Source organism: Chrysochloris asiatica, unplaced genomic scaffold, assembly GCF_000296735.1.
Source record: "Chrysochloris asiatica unplaced genomic scaffold, ChrAsi1.0 scaffold00091, whole genome shotgun sequence".
Taxonomy (NCBI): Eukaryota; Metazoa; Chordata; class Mammalia; order Afrosoricida; family Chrysochloridae; genus Chrysochloris; species Chrysochloris asiatica.
Window position 1 is genome coordinate 8,689,697 of NW_006408609.1, and position 15,582 is coordinate 8,705,278.

Sequence of the window (15,582 nt, forward strand, 5' to 3'; positions counted from 1 at the left end):
TGAAAGCTGGACAGTGAATAAGGAAGATCGTAGAAGAATTGATGCTTTTGAGTTATGGTGTTGGAGGAGAATATTGAAAATGTCATGGGCTGCCAAAAGATCCTTTTCAGAAGAAGTGCAGCAGAGTGCTCCTTAGAGGCCAAGATGGCCAAACTTCGTCTCTCATACTTCGAACATATTGTCAGGAGGAACCAGTCACTGTAGAAGGATATCATGTTTGGTAAGGTGGAGGGTCAGAGAAAAAGAGGAAGACCCACAACGAGATGGATTGGCCAAGTGGCAGCATCGATGCACTCAAACGTGGCAACAGTAGTGAGGTTGGCCCAGGATCGGGCACTTGGCTCAGGATCGGGCAGACTCATAAGGTTGCTATGAGTCGCCACCAACTCGATGGCACCTAACAACACAAGTTGAGTTCTGGGGTCCTGGTGTGGCACTGTGGGCTAATGCGTAAGACTACAAAGTCATTTGAACTGCAAGGTCAGTGGTTCAAGCTCAACAGCTGCTCCTTGGAAATCCTATACAGGGTTGCTTTGGGTCAGAATTGCCTCAACGGCACTTACCAACAACAAAAGTCAAATTTTGATGATCAAGTCATCAAGGCTAGGTCAAATGGATACTATCTGCAAGTTTGGGTGTTCTTGTCCGTCTCCCCTCACTTCATATCTTCTGGATGCTTCACTTGCACAAGAATCTTTTAAAGTGTTGAAGAGCAAAGATGTCAGTTTGGGTCAGCTTGACCCAAATCATGGCATTTTCAAAAACCTCATATGCATGTGAAAGTTCGACAGTGAATAAAGAAGATCATAGAAGAATTGATGTATTTGAGTTATGGTGTTGGAGGAAAATATTGAAAGTAGCATGGGCTACCAAAAGAACAAACAGATCTGTGTTGGAAGAAGTACAGCCAGAGTACTCCTTGGAGGCCAAAATAGCCAGATTTCATCTCTCATATACTTCAGAAATACTGTAAGAGGGACCATTCACTGTAAAGGGATATCATGTTTGGTGAGGTGGAGGGTCAGAGAAAAAGAGGAAGACCCTCTAGCAAGATGGAATGGTAAAGTGGCAGCATCAAAGGGGATGGCAACAATTGTGAGGTTGGTCCAGGACTGGGCAGTGTTTCATTCTGTTGTACATAGGGTTACTATGAGTCGGTACCGACTGGATGGCACCTAACAACAGACCCTTAATAGGGTTTCTGAGGCTTTACATCTTTATGGGAGCAGAAAGTCTCATCTTCTTCCCAAGGAATGGCTGGTAGATTTGTACTACTAACACTGAGGCTACCTGTCCAGCTACTAATCCTCTATGTTACCAGGTCTCCTTATTAAGGTTGTTGTTGTTGTTGTCATGTGCTGTGGAGTCAGTTCTGATTCACAGCGACCCTGTACAGGGTTTCCGAGGCTGTAAATCTTTACGGGAGCAGAAAGCCTCATCTTTCTCTCATGGAACAGCTGGTAGTTTCGAACTGCTGACCTTGCGGTTCACAGCCCAATTCGTAACCACTACGCTACCAGAGCTCATTTATTAAGGTAGCACACGTATTTATATAATAAAACTGAACTATATTTGATCTTTTGGGGATAGGACTATGAACCAAAATATGCAAATCTGTATGTGCATGCATATAACAGGTACTTTTAACGTTCAGTTTTGCTGTACAGATGCAGAATGAACAACATTTGATGGGGGGAAGTTTGCAAGGGGTAAGTAAAAGATTTGATTTGATTCTTCTATGGAGAAGAAAGGCATTCAAAGTAGGCCTTTGTTTTTTAATGTTTACCTTTAAACACATAAAAAAGACATGAACCAGCATTTCACGAAAGAAAAATACCAAGATGAATATTCACATGAAAAGATGTTCAACTTCTTCAGCAATCAGGGAAAAAAACAAAATTAATATCATAATGAGATGCCATTTTATACTCAATAAATTGGGAAAGGAGTCATGGTGTGGCACTGTAGGATAAACCCTAGATTGCAAGGTTGATTTGAACTGTAAGTTTGGCAGTTGAAACTCACCAGCCACTCCTTGGAAGCCCCATATAGGGTCGCTATGAGCTGTAACCAACTCAATGGCACTTATCCACAACATCGACAAACTGGGTAAAGATAAAAAGCTTGACAATTCCAAGTTTTGGCAATAATGTGGTTTGAAGGGAGCATCTTATAGATGACTTGTAAAATGTAAACTGGTCTAAGGACTTTGGAAAACAACTTAGCATGATCTTATATAACTGAATATTCTTCATATTTCTACAGGTAAGTATATATCCTAGAATACTGATATCAACAATGCTTGTAATAGAAAAATATATGCTGCATAATATCAACATATAAATTCATCAATAGATGTAGCATAAATGAGCAAAAACAAAACAAAAAATTCCAACAACTCAGATTTGCACCAAGAGAATATTTACACAATGAAAATAAGTGAAATATAAAGACATACAAAATTAAATGCATGTTAAAAGAAAAAGCAAGTCTAAACATAAGAGTACCATATGATCCAATACTGCATTCCCAAGTAATTCAAGGCCACCAGCTGCTCCACAAAAGAAACATGAGGCTTTCTGCTCCCATAAAGATTAGAGCCTCAGAAACCCTATACTGGTTTGCTATGAGTCAATTGATTTAGTTTGGTTTGTTTTGGTAAGTATTTACACAAATGAGCATAAAATGTTTCCACATAAAAACCTGCATACAAAGATATACAGTAGTTTTACATTGGTGGTGGTAGTGGTTATATGCCGTGGAATCGGTTCTAACTCATAGTGACCCTGCATAGTTTTCAAGCCTGTAACTCTTTAAAGGAGCAGAAAGTCACATCTTTCTCCTGTGGAACCACTGGAAGTTTTGAACTATTGACCGTGAGATTAACAGCCCAACTCACAACCACTGAGCTACCAGAGCTCCTTAACTTTAGATTGGCATGATGGTGGTTATGTGGCCTGGAGTAGGTTCCAACTCATAGCAATTATGCATAGGGTCTCCAAGGGTATAAATCTTTATGGAAGCAGAAAACCTCATATTTCTTCTGCAGAACATCTGGTAGTTTCAAACTGCTGACTTTGAGGTTAACAGGCTGACTTGTAACCACTATGCTCCTTTAGATTTAAATTATTGTTGCTGTTAAGTGCCATCAAGTCGGTGGCGACTCATAGCAACCTTATGCACAGAAGAACAAAACACTGCCCGATCCTGGGCCAACCTCACTACTGTTGCCACGCTTGAGTCCATTGATGCTGCCACTTGGCCAATCTATCTCGTTGGGGTTCTTCCTCTTTTTCTCTGTCCCTCCACCTTACCAAACATGATATCCTTCTCCAGACTGGTCTTTCCTGACAATATGTCCGAAGCATGAGAGACAAATTTTGGCCATCTTGGCCTCCAAGGAGGACTCTGGCTGCACTTCTTCCAAAATGGATCTACTGGTTCTTTTGGCAGCCCATGGCACTTTCAATAAGGTGCGTCTGACCCAAACCTTGGTATTTTCAGTTGCTTCATATGCTTGTGAAAACTGAACAGTGAGTAAGGAAGACCAGAGAGGAATTGATCCATTTTAATTCTGGTGTTAGTGAAGGATGTTGAAAGTACCATGGACTTCCAGAAGAACAAACAATTCTGTATTGGAAAAAGTATAGCCAGAACACTCCTTAGAATTGAGGATGGTGAGACTTCATCCCTTATTCTTTGGACATGTAGTCAGGTGTGACCAGTCCCTGGAGAAAGACATCGAGTTTGGTAAAGTGGAGAGGCAGCGAAAAAGAGGGATTTTCAATGAGAGGAATTGACAAAATGGCAGCAACAGTTGGCTCAAATGTAACAGTTGTGGTAATGGTGCAGTACCAGTGTTTTACTCTGTTGTGCGCAAGATAGCTATATCAATAAAACAACAACAGTTTTTCATTTTCCAGAATGTCACATAATTTGAATCATACAATACGTAGATTTTTCAGATTGTCATCTTTTACTTAGCTATATGCGCTTAAATTTCAAAGTGACATTGCAATATGTTCTTTGATTTCTTGATTGCTGCTTCCATCAGCATCCATTGTGGAGCTAAGCAAAATTAAGTCTTTGCCCACTTCAAACTGTTCTCTGTTTATCATGGTGTTATTTATTGGTCCAGGTGTAAAGACTGCTGCTGTCTTTACATTAGGTGCAATCTGTGCTGGAAGCGGAATTCTTTGATCTTTATCAGTAAATATTTCAAGTTCCTTTTCACTTCCAGCAACCAACATTCTTATCAATGGAGAAAAGATTGATGTTGTCAAGGACTTCATTCTTCTTGGATCAACTATCAACACTCATGGAAGCAGCAGTCAAGAAATCAAACGACATATTGCATTAGGCAAATCTGCTGCACAAGACCTTTTTAAAGTGTTGAAGAGCAAAGATGTCAGCTTGAGGACTAAGGTGCATCTGACCCAAGCCATGGTATTTTCAATGCGCTCATATCATGCGAAAGCTGGGCAGTGAATAAGGAAGACCATAGAAGAATTGATGCTTTTCAGTTATGGTGTTGGAGGAGAATATTGAAAGTGCTATGGGCTGCCAAAAGAATCAATAGATCTGTTTTTTGGAAGAAGGGCAGCCAGAGTGCTTCTTGGAGGCCAAGATGGCCAAACTTCGTCTCTTATACTTCAGACATATTGTTAGGAGGTGCCAGTCACTGAAGAAGGATATCATGTTTGGTAAGGTGGAGGGTCAGAGAAAAAGAGGAAGACCCCCAATGAGATGGATTGCCAAGTAGCAGCATCAATGGACTCAAGCGTGACAACAGTAGTGAGGTTGGCCCAGGATCAGTCAGTGTTTCGTTCTCCTGAATATAGAGTCGCTACGGATCGGTACCGACTCGATGGCACCTAACAACAATAACATATGTGATGAGCACTTTATAAAAAGCAAATAAATTATTAACATGAAATTGAAAAGAGCAGTTGGAGTTGGGAAGGAAAAACCATAGGAGCTCACAGAGCCTCATCTACACTGAGACATGTACTAGAACAGTGCTCAGCAACAACCACTAACTGTTCTGACGGAGGTCACCACAGAACACCTTAAGTAGACTAAGAGAAAAATATAGAACAAAAATGAAATTCTCAAAAAAGTCCAAACTAACTAGACCAAAGGACTCCTTGAGACAATCTCCCTAATTAAAAATCCAAATCCAAATTCTGAATCATTTTGAGTGACTATAGGACAGAATAGAAAATTCAATCTTTATGGGGAGCAGACTGCCTCATCTTTCTCCTGCAGAGCAGCTAGTTTACTGTGTCACCAGGGGTCTCTAAGGTACTCTTTAAGTCTTGAACAGAAGCAAAACTGAAATCATTTTTTAGCAAAAGAGCTGCACACAAAATAAAGTACAGTGTTCTACTTTCACTGAATCATGACAAGCTATGGACAACATTGCGAAGTATGAATATTCCAGAACACTTAATTGTACTTCTGAGAAATCTGTACCTGGACCAAGAAGCAGTTGTTCGAACAGAGCATGGGAACACTGAATGTTTTAAAATTGGGAAAGGTATGCGACAAGGTTGTGTTCTTTCACCATACTTATTCAATCTGTATGCTGAGCAAATAATCTGAGAAGCTGGGTTCTATGAAGAAGAACGTGGCGTCAGAATTGGAGGAAGACTCATTAACAACCTGAGATATGCAGATGACACAACCTTGCTTGCTGAAAGTGAAGAGGACTTGAAACATTTACTGATGAAGATCAAAGAACACAGCCTCCAGTACGGATTGCATCTCAATATCAAGAAAACAAAAATCCTCACCACTGGACCAATAAACAACATTCTTATCAATGGAGAAAAGATTGAAGTTGTCAAGGACTTCATTCTTCTTGAATCAACTATCAACATTCGCGGAAGCAGGAGTCAAGTGATCACATGACACACTGCATTAGGCAAATCTGCTGCACAGGAACTTTTTAAAGTGTTGAAGAGCAAAGATGTCAGCTTGAGGACTAAGGTGCGCCTGATCCAGGCCATGGTATTTTCAATACCTCATATGGATGCAAAAGCTGGACAGTGAATAAGAAAGATCGTAGAATAATTGATGCCTTTTAATTGTGGTACTGGAGGAGACTACTAAAAGTGCCATGGACTGCCAAAAAACCAACAGATGTGTTTTGGAAGAAGTGCAGCCAGAATGCTCCTTGGAGGCCAGGATGGCTAAGCTTTGTCTCTCATACTTTGGACATACTGCCAGGAGGGAACAGTCGATGGAGAAGGATGTCATGCTGGGTAAGATGGAGGGTCAGAGAAAAAAGAGGAAGACCCCCAACGAGATGGATCCGCCAGGTGGCATCACTGATGTCGTCAAGTGTGGCAGCGGTAGTGAGGTTGGCCCAGGATCAAACATTGTTTGTTCTGCTGTGTATGGGGTCACTATGAGTCGGTTCCGACTCGATGGCACCTGACAACAACAACAACAATGGGACATACTAAAACATTTATTAATACCCTGTATTCATACAGTACAAGGAGCTCTGGTAGCGTAGTGGTTACGAATCGGGCTGCGAGCCTTAAGGTCAGCGATTCGAAACTACCAGGTGCTCCGCGGGAGAAAGATGAGGCTTTCTACTCCCGTAAAGAATTACACCCTCGGAAACCCTATACAGGGTCGCTATGGGTCGGAACCGACTCGATGGCACATAACAACAACAATAACATTCATACAGTACATTTGTTACAATTTACTCTAAAGCAAAGATGAGAAGATAAGGGGGAATGAAAATTAGAGTGCTGCAAATATCAGAAAACAAAGAGAATGTTGATACATAATAAACAATATAACTAAAGTTACTGAACAATTTGTATGGAAAATGTCAAATGAGAACCTAACTTGCTGTGTAAACTTTCACCAAAAACACAATCAAATTTTATTTAAAAATAAAACAAGTTCAAGCTGATAGATGTTAATTGTATCAGTAAAATTTTAGATCCAAGTTGAGCAGTGGGCTCATGGGTCTAGACTGTAACACTGCTGCCCTTCATAAGTATTACTATAAAAAATATAACATACTCATCATGTATATCACGGCAAATCAGAGCTTCACTTTGACAAGCTCTTACAGACAAGCACATTAACACCAACTAAATATTTCCTAAGTATCTACTATATATAAGCACTTTACAAGGTGCTTCTCAACTTTTTATGTGAAGCACACAGGCTGAAAATCACAGCTATGTGCTGTAGCATTCTTAAATGCAACAGGGCAATAATCTTGTTAAGAGACATCTCGATATAAAATACAAGTATTTAATAAAGCTATTTGGTGGGTTTATTTTCAATTATTAGGACTAGCTTATATTAACTAGGGGAGGTTATTGTTAATAGGTTAGAGACAATTTTCTGTTTGTCTGATATTATCTTATTTAACTAAATTATTTAAAAATAAATGCCATCTCAAGTTACAGATCATGAAACTAAGGCTCAGAGAGGTTGAGTCACTTTGCCAAAGTCATTCAGTAAGTAAGAGGTAGATTCAAGATTCAAACCCTGGCCAGTGAATGTCCTTTTATAATGTATTCCCCATAGCATTACCCAATAAAGCCTTAACAGCATCAGAGAGATTACGGTCATCAATCAGTCTGCTGAAAATTTCATGAAAGGCAACAGTCTCTTTTAAATTACTGTTCCAATTTTCTGTGCCCATAGCTATAAGTTCTGTTGTACTGCTGTAGGATAAGCACTGGACTGCTAATTGCAAGGTTCAAACTCTCCTGAGAAACCCTATACAAGGTTTCTATGAATAGGAACCAACTTGATGCGCCTTAATAACAATCACAACAACATAGTTATACTGAGCCCTGTGACACAGTGGTTAAAGTACTCAGCTGCTAACAAAAAGGTGTACTGTATGAAGCTACTACCTGCTCTTCAGGAGAAAGATGTGGCAGTCTGTTGTTTCTCTTGGAAGCCCTATGAGGCAATTCTATTCTGTCCTTTGCTGTTCTTAAGTGCAGCCAAGTTGGTTCTCACTCATAGTGACTCTATACAATGTTTCCAAAGAGCACCTAGTGGACTTGAACTGCCAACCTTGTGGTTCGAACTTCAGAGCTGGTCCTACAGCACCATACCAGGAGCTCACTCTGTCCTTCAGAGTAAATATAGGTCGGATCGGCTCAACAGCAAAAGGTTTTTAATATGCTGAAAACACAAATATACATGTCCTTGCCACTCTTACTAGTCTTAAAAAATAAATATATAAAAACAACTCTTTCCTAGGGTAATCTAGTTTCTCAGCAACTCTTATTAGGAAAGTCACCAAATACAATGAATTCTGTTACCACATGTTGTTGTTAGATACAATGGAGTTGTCCCTCCACCCCCATGCTATTGCTGGTGACCCCACACATGAAGGGTCCTGTACCATTCCTATAATTGGCAATTGGATGAATACCAAACCATTGGCTAGCTTAGGCATCTGTTGTTGCTGTGTGCCATCAAGCTGATTCTGCCTCACAGCAACTCTACGTTGTTGGTGTTAAGTGCTGCAGTCAGTTCCAACTCATAGCAATCCTGTATAGAATTTCCAAGTAGCGGCTGGTGGGTTTGAACTACTGACCTTGTGGTTAGCAGTCAGTCCAGTGCTTATACTACAGTGCCATACCAGAAATTCATAGCAACTTTATAGGATAAAGAAATACTGCCCTGAATTGTCTCTGCTGGCACAGGGTCTGTTAAAACTTTTTGCAGGAAAAGTTTTTAGTCTTTTATAAGTCTCTAGAAGCTGAGGAAATGTTGATATTTTAAAATAAATCTTGACCCAGTAAGAACTGGCACTAGGCCTCTTATTTTCTTGCAGTCAGCAAAACTACGAACCTATAAAAATTCAAATAGTAGCTTTAAGGGCATGCATTTTGAAGTAGTTCTTTCTGTGGTGAGTCACTCTACAAAAATTATACTTTCAACTGAAAACTTTTTTTAACCTGGATACTGAAGTTTAAGTATTACTGGCAGATACCACTTTTAAAACCTGTAACTGCCACAAAACCAAACAAAAACTGCCTGCCCTAAGGTGGGTGTGGGGGAGATGAGTATATGAGTATTATTGCTGACACCCATGTACTTACTGCATGGCTTTACAATTCAAATAAATTCAGAAGCTTCTGTGTCTAACCCTATAATAATCTGGATCTCTGAAAAAATGACGCGATCACCAGCTTAGTGAGTCAACAGAAAGTAAGTGTGTGTGTTAGTCAGGAAGGGGCTACGGGAAGTGGAAAGAATTGGTTGAAAATGTGGCAGATGGTACTTGGTTCAAACTTGAAAGATTTCAGAAGCATGAAACAGGGCTGTGAAAACTATGAAAGGAAAATGGAAATAAAGAAATAAAAATGGAAAATATATGGAAGAAAATGTCCTCAGACAGACGATGTACAAATAATGGTCATCTACCAGCTGTTCCATGGGAGAAAGATAAGGCTTTCTGCTCCTGTAAAGATTTACAGCCTCAGAAACCCTGTACAGGGTCGCTATGAGTCAGAACTGACTCACGGCACACAGCCACCACCACCACCACCATATTACACTAGCATTGATAACGGCAGTTCCTACAGTTTCTACACAAAATATAAAATACCCTTTGGGTTACAATTTGTCTTTAAGGACAAACAAAACAATTAATTTTGCCTTGTTTCTGAAGAACATAAGAATCCTTATCTCTCTAATAAATGTTCTCTTTTAATACTAAAGCTTAGAAGCTTATGGACTTGATTATATGATCAACCTATCAGAAGTAAGTCTGCTTAAAATAATTTTAAACAGTTCATACATTTTCCTTCCATACATTTTAGGTGTTTTAAGAAAACAAGTATAATAATCACCATTTTACTTTAATATAACCAACATGAAGCGAGGTAAAAATACAAAATGTTTACAAATTAACAAAATAACATTTAACAATCACCAGACAAGGTTTAAATTGTATGTGACATTTCAATAAATACCATATTGATACTTTCTTGTCTTTTACCAAAACTCATGGAAATACTTAAATAAGATAAAAACGTTATCCATTTTTTATTTCTTCAATATTGTTGTGAAAAAGTGGCAAATTAGCATTAGCTCTGTAACATATCAGTATTAATACAAATTATATATATATACACTTCTAAGTCTTGGTGTGACACTATAGGATAAGCACTGGACTGCTAGCTACAAGGTCGGTGGTTCAAACCTAGCACTCTCTGCTTGGAAACCCTACGTACGAGGGGTCACTGTGAGTCGGAAGCAACTCGACAGTACATAACAACAACTTTTAATATACCTTTCCTCACTTATGAGATTTCTGGTGTAGCACTGTAGGATAAACACTGGATAGTGAGTCACAGTATCAACGGTTTAAAGGTATCAGCCGCTCCTTGTAAACCCTATACAGGTTTGAGTCAGAACAGATTCCACAGCATTTAACAACAACAATAACCTCACTTATCAACTATCTCATTAGCCATCATTCTGGATTTACAACAAATAAGAAATATTCTCTAACTTTGAAAAAACTCTCAGTTAGTGTCTTCAATAGTCTGGTCCCATGTAGACCTATGGCCAGTCCCATGGCACCCTCACAATCCATCCTTAATAATATACTGAAAGCCCTGGTGATGACTGAGGCACACAAAGGACAGCTTCATCAGGAACCTCTCAGTCAGAAGACAGATTAGCATAAGACAATAGCAAGGAAAGGCCAAATGGATGCCAGGGAAATGGGTGGGGAGAGATGAGAGGAGAAAGAGAAAGGGCAGGGTGGATGAGGTGTTCCAGCCGAGGACAGATGGGTGAGGGGTTGGCGAGAAGTGGTAGGAGGAGTACAGTGAGGACTCCAGGGCAGGTGGCAGAAAGCAGCAGGCCACACCAGACCACTCCAATACTACCCCTAACTCCCACAGTACCATGATGGTGAGAAGGTATACAGTTCAAATGGCTTTGCAGTAGGGAAGAAGGGCTCACCTGACTACATGCATCCCATGACATGCCAGGGGCTCATGACACACAGAAGGGGGAAGAGGAGATAGGGCACAAGCAATGATCATGGAGTGCACACGACTCACATAAACCCAATTTCACACAAAGAAATGATCTTTGGAGCCTAACTATGTTGGTAAGTATAGTATGCATACATTTGTCAATGTTAACAACAATAACATTCACTCTCAGGTTATATCCATTTCTACTAGGATAAAAACTTAAGCTATCTTTCAAAAGCTGAACATCAGTTTCTTAGCAAACATTAAATTTTTTTTGAAAGGCTAAATGTTTTCTAAATTTATTCTCTAGATAATACAATTAGGCTCTGTTTACTACTTAAATACAACTAGGTAGCTGCTTAAATACAATTGTTTTTGTTGTTAGGTGCTTCTTCTGAATACAGCTTAAACCTCTGAAAGTCTCTGTCAATGTATGGTTGCAGTCATTTGTTTATTAGCTTTAGCAAAATTTTATTGCATGCAATATTAATGATATTATCCAATGATTTCTGCATTCCACTGGGTCACCTCTTTGGAATGGGCACAAATCTGGATCTCTTCCAACCATTTACCAGGTAGTTGGGTATATAATGCAACTGGGTAGACTATAATGTGAACTTCCTAAACCTGTTAGTTACCAAGAGAAAACTATCTAAAGTGTATATCATAGTTGGTTATGATGATGGGAGACTTAGAAACAATAGAAACAACAATCACTGCACTGCCTCTTCTTTCCAAATTCTGTCTCTTACTACTTGGTGTTGCCAACATCTGAGCATTTACAGTCATAAGGTTAGAAAATTTCCCATTTTTAGGACATACTCCATTTATGATAACAGTATTCAACTTCATTCCTAAACCTCAACCATCTCTTACTGTGAATAATTTATAGCCAGCATATACATATAATCCCTCAAAAAAAATTTTTTTGAAAGGAAAAAAAAAAAATCCCTGAGAGTCAGAAACTTATCCTATTCCTAAATTCTACCCTTGTTGCTTTTAAGTGCCATACTCAATGGGACCCTATATAGGGCTTCTAAAGAGCAGCTGGTGAGCTTGAACCCCTGACCTTGCAGTTCAAACTGACCTTGCAGTCCAGTGTATTAACCCACAGCGCCACACCAGGACTTCAAGTCCTATCCTTAGCATGTTACATTCAAATAAAAAGTTTTCTATCACCTCAAATTCCAACCCACTTAGACCTCCGCTAGCCAGATAAACTACTTAGTTTTCAATACTCTTAGGAAACAGAATTGACAGGGATGGAATCACTTTAAAACGTGTTAATGGAAATCTGGGAAGTACCTTTCAAAAAATGAATTTTACTACAGTTTTAATTAAATATGATGAATTAAGATCAAATTTAGAAAGTCAGCAAAACTTTTATAATCAGTTAACTGTGAAACTTTTATATCCAAACAAGTAATTTGCTACTTTCACCAAAGACATCTGTATTTTCTTTCTTATTCCAGGTGAATAGAAAAAATATACATAGTAAACAGTCAGCAAATAAATGTCAATTTCTTATTTTAGAGCTAAATCAATATTGCTTATTATTCAGGTTTTTGTTGCTGTTAGTGCCATCGAGTTGATTCTGACCGATAGCAGCCCTGTATAGGGTTTCTGAGATGCAGCTGGTGAGCTTGAACTGCTGACCTTACAGTTCAAATGGCTTTGCAGTCTAGTGCATTAACCCACAGCGCCACACAGGACTCCTTATTCAGGTAAGGGGTATTAAAACAACATTCTATCTCATTAAGCTAAGCTAAAGAAATGTTTATATTGAACAAAATAGAGTTTGGATATGACCACAAACAATTGTATCATATTTTTAAATCCACAAATTTCTAACGCACATTTATTATGTCATCTTCAGCAAAAAAAAAAAAAAAAAAACATGAAAAAACGGAGGCACAAAAAGTTTTGAATTTGTGTATCATAATACAGGATGAATTTTTTATTCTTGCTTTGATTCTTTTGAAAGCTTTAAAATGGTAGCAGGGTACACTCAGAAGTTGCTTCTTTCATCAACATTTTTGATTTATCACTCTGTATGTGTAAGGCCATTAAGCTAGGTTCTTCATATGTCACAAATGTGGGAAAGATATGGTCCCTTTCCTTAAGAAGTTGACAATCTCTTAAAAACAACAACAACAACAAACAAACAAAACTTAGTAAAATAAAGGCAGTGTGAATGTTAGTCATCACTAAGAGTAGCAGAGGGTGATTCTGCAAATCATAGAATGGATAATATTTTGGTGAAATAAAACAGGTGAAACATAAGATATCTTAGATGAAGACTGTCAGAATTTGATAGCAGTATGACAATGGGACACACGGAATATGTTTCTGGAGCAAGCAGGAGCCAAACAAGAACAGGACTTAACCTTTCTCCTGAAGGCAAAGTTCTAAATTCAGGGTAGTGACTTTCTTTAGAAAGTTTTATTTTGCTATAGTAGGCAGAACATAGTGTTGTTGTTAAGTGTGTGGAATGACCCTGTATATGGTTTCTGAAGAGCAGCTGGTGAGTTTGAACCACCAACCTTGAGGTCGAGTGCTTACCTATGGTGCGACTTCAGGCTTGGGTAATAAAAACTAAAAAGCAAAAGACCACTTAGAAAGTTACCTCATTATCTGCTCTCCATGAAGTACTAAAAGTTTGAATTTGAAAGAGGGCAGTAAAAAGAGAAAAATAGACAAAACTCAAAATCCTTTCTCTTTTCATGAAAATGAACACTGACAGGGTCATACATATGGGTTCCCCGCTATCACATACTGAATATGCAAAGTTACTTTAGGAAACTAAAAGATTGCAGAAGTAAGGTCAGAATACCCCTTAGAAGCAAGGATGGCAACAGTCCATCTCTTGTACTTTGAACATATTATCAGGAGGGACCAGTCCTTTGAGACGTACCATCATGCTTGGGAAAGTGGAGAATGATCAAAAAAGAGGAAGATCACTAACAAGATGTATGGCGGCAACAATGGGCTCTGTATTTGAGCCCATTGTTATATTTGCAATTTTGAAGATGACGCAGGACCAGGCAATATTTCCTTCTGTTGTGTATAGGGTTGTTACGAGTGAGCACCAATTCAATGGCATCTAACAAAATCAGCAGAAACACTTGCAAGTTAACGTCCAGAAAAGACTTTGCTTAAAATCACTACAAAAGAGTTATTTATTCTATAATTGAAAAAACATCTACAGCATCTCCTTTGAATGAATTTTAGGGTAGCATATATCATCTTTTAATGTATCTTTGATTATATTTTGTACTATTTAAAAACCATTAATGACCTAAAGACATAATTTCCAAAAACTGAAATTGAAAAAGGAAAGACAATCTATACTTTCTTATAAATAAATGTCTTTAAAATGATCAAGATCTGTCTGATCCATATACATCTGAAGGTATAAAAATACAATGTTTCCCATGTTTTGGAGAAACAAAAATTATCTCTTTAGAATTTACCTCTCAAATTCATTATTTTATGATCCGAATGCAAACAAACACAGACACTCCTAAAAGACAAACTGCCTGAACATAATGATCAACTCTATTTTTTAGAATGATTTCCATCTACATATTACCTTTCAAAGGAATATGTGTGTCAGGTTGATGAATAAACTACTTCAACTTATTTAAGTTATAAAATATATTTTTATAATTAGTATCTCCAACTTTTATTTTCTCTACGTTTAAATGCTTCCCACCCCAGAAAAAAAACACATAAAGGCATACTTCCAGGAATAAAAAAGTGTTAACACGGTTCTTTAAACATTTAATAAATGTTTACTCAACATATATGTATGAATTCCTTCTAGATGTCTAGCACTATTTTAAGTTCTTCTGCCAACTGTTGTGAAAGGGAATGCATCAAAAGGTTCTACACAGAGGTAGAAAATGTGAAACAAATCTCCAAATCTTAATAAAGACCAGGCTCACTGGTCAGAGAGATTGGTGAAACCCTGAGTCTATGGCTCTTGGTCATCTTTCTGGTCTGAAACTGAACTCACCCCTTGTGGCTCAATTTTCAGCCAAGCAGAAAAAATGTATAGGGAGGAACAAGAACATTAGTGAGGTATACACACCATAGAATGGTCAACCATTCTAGACCAAAGGGACAATATTTACCTAAGGACAAAATTCAGAAGCATTGGAAAAAAAGGAGGAATGGAAATTAGAAACAAAAGGAGGAAGTGGGATATGAGATGCTACACTGAGGGAACTGTAATTACTGCAAAGAAACAAAGTGTATAATTTACTGAATGTAAAACTGATTATGTGCTTTACGGCACTCCAAGATGATGCACTGGACCATAAGGTCAGCTTGAGCTTCAAGGTCGGCAGTTCAATCCCACTAGCTGCTCTTCAGAAACCCTACACAATGTCGCTAAGGGTTGGAACTCACTTGATGGCACTTAACAACAGCAACAAACCTTCACTCAAATCACATTAAAACAAAAACGTGTAGATTTTACTGGGGCTATAAAACAACTCAGATCTGGGACCAATAATAATAACTAGCATGTCTGTATGTCAAGTATATTGCTTGAAGCGTTTTACTCCCCACAACAAACAACTAT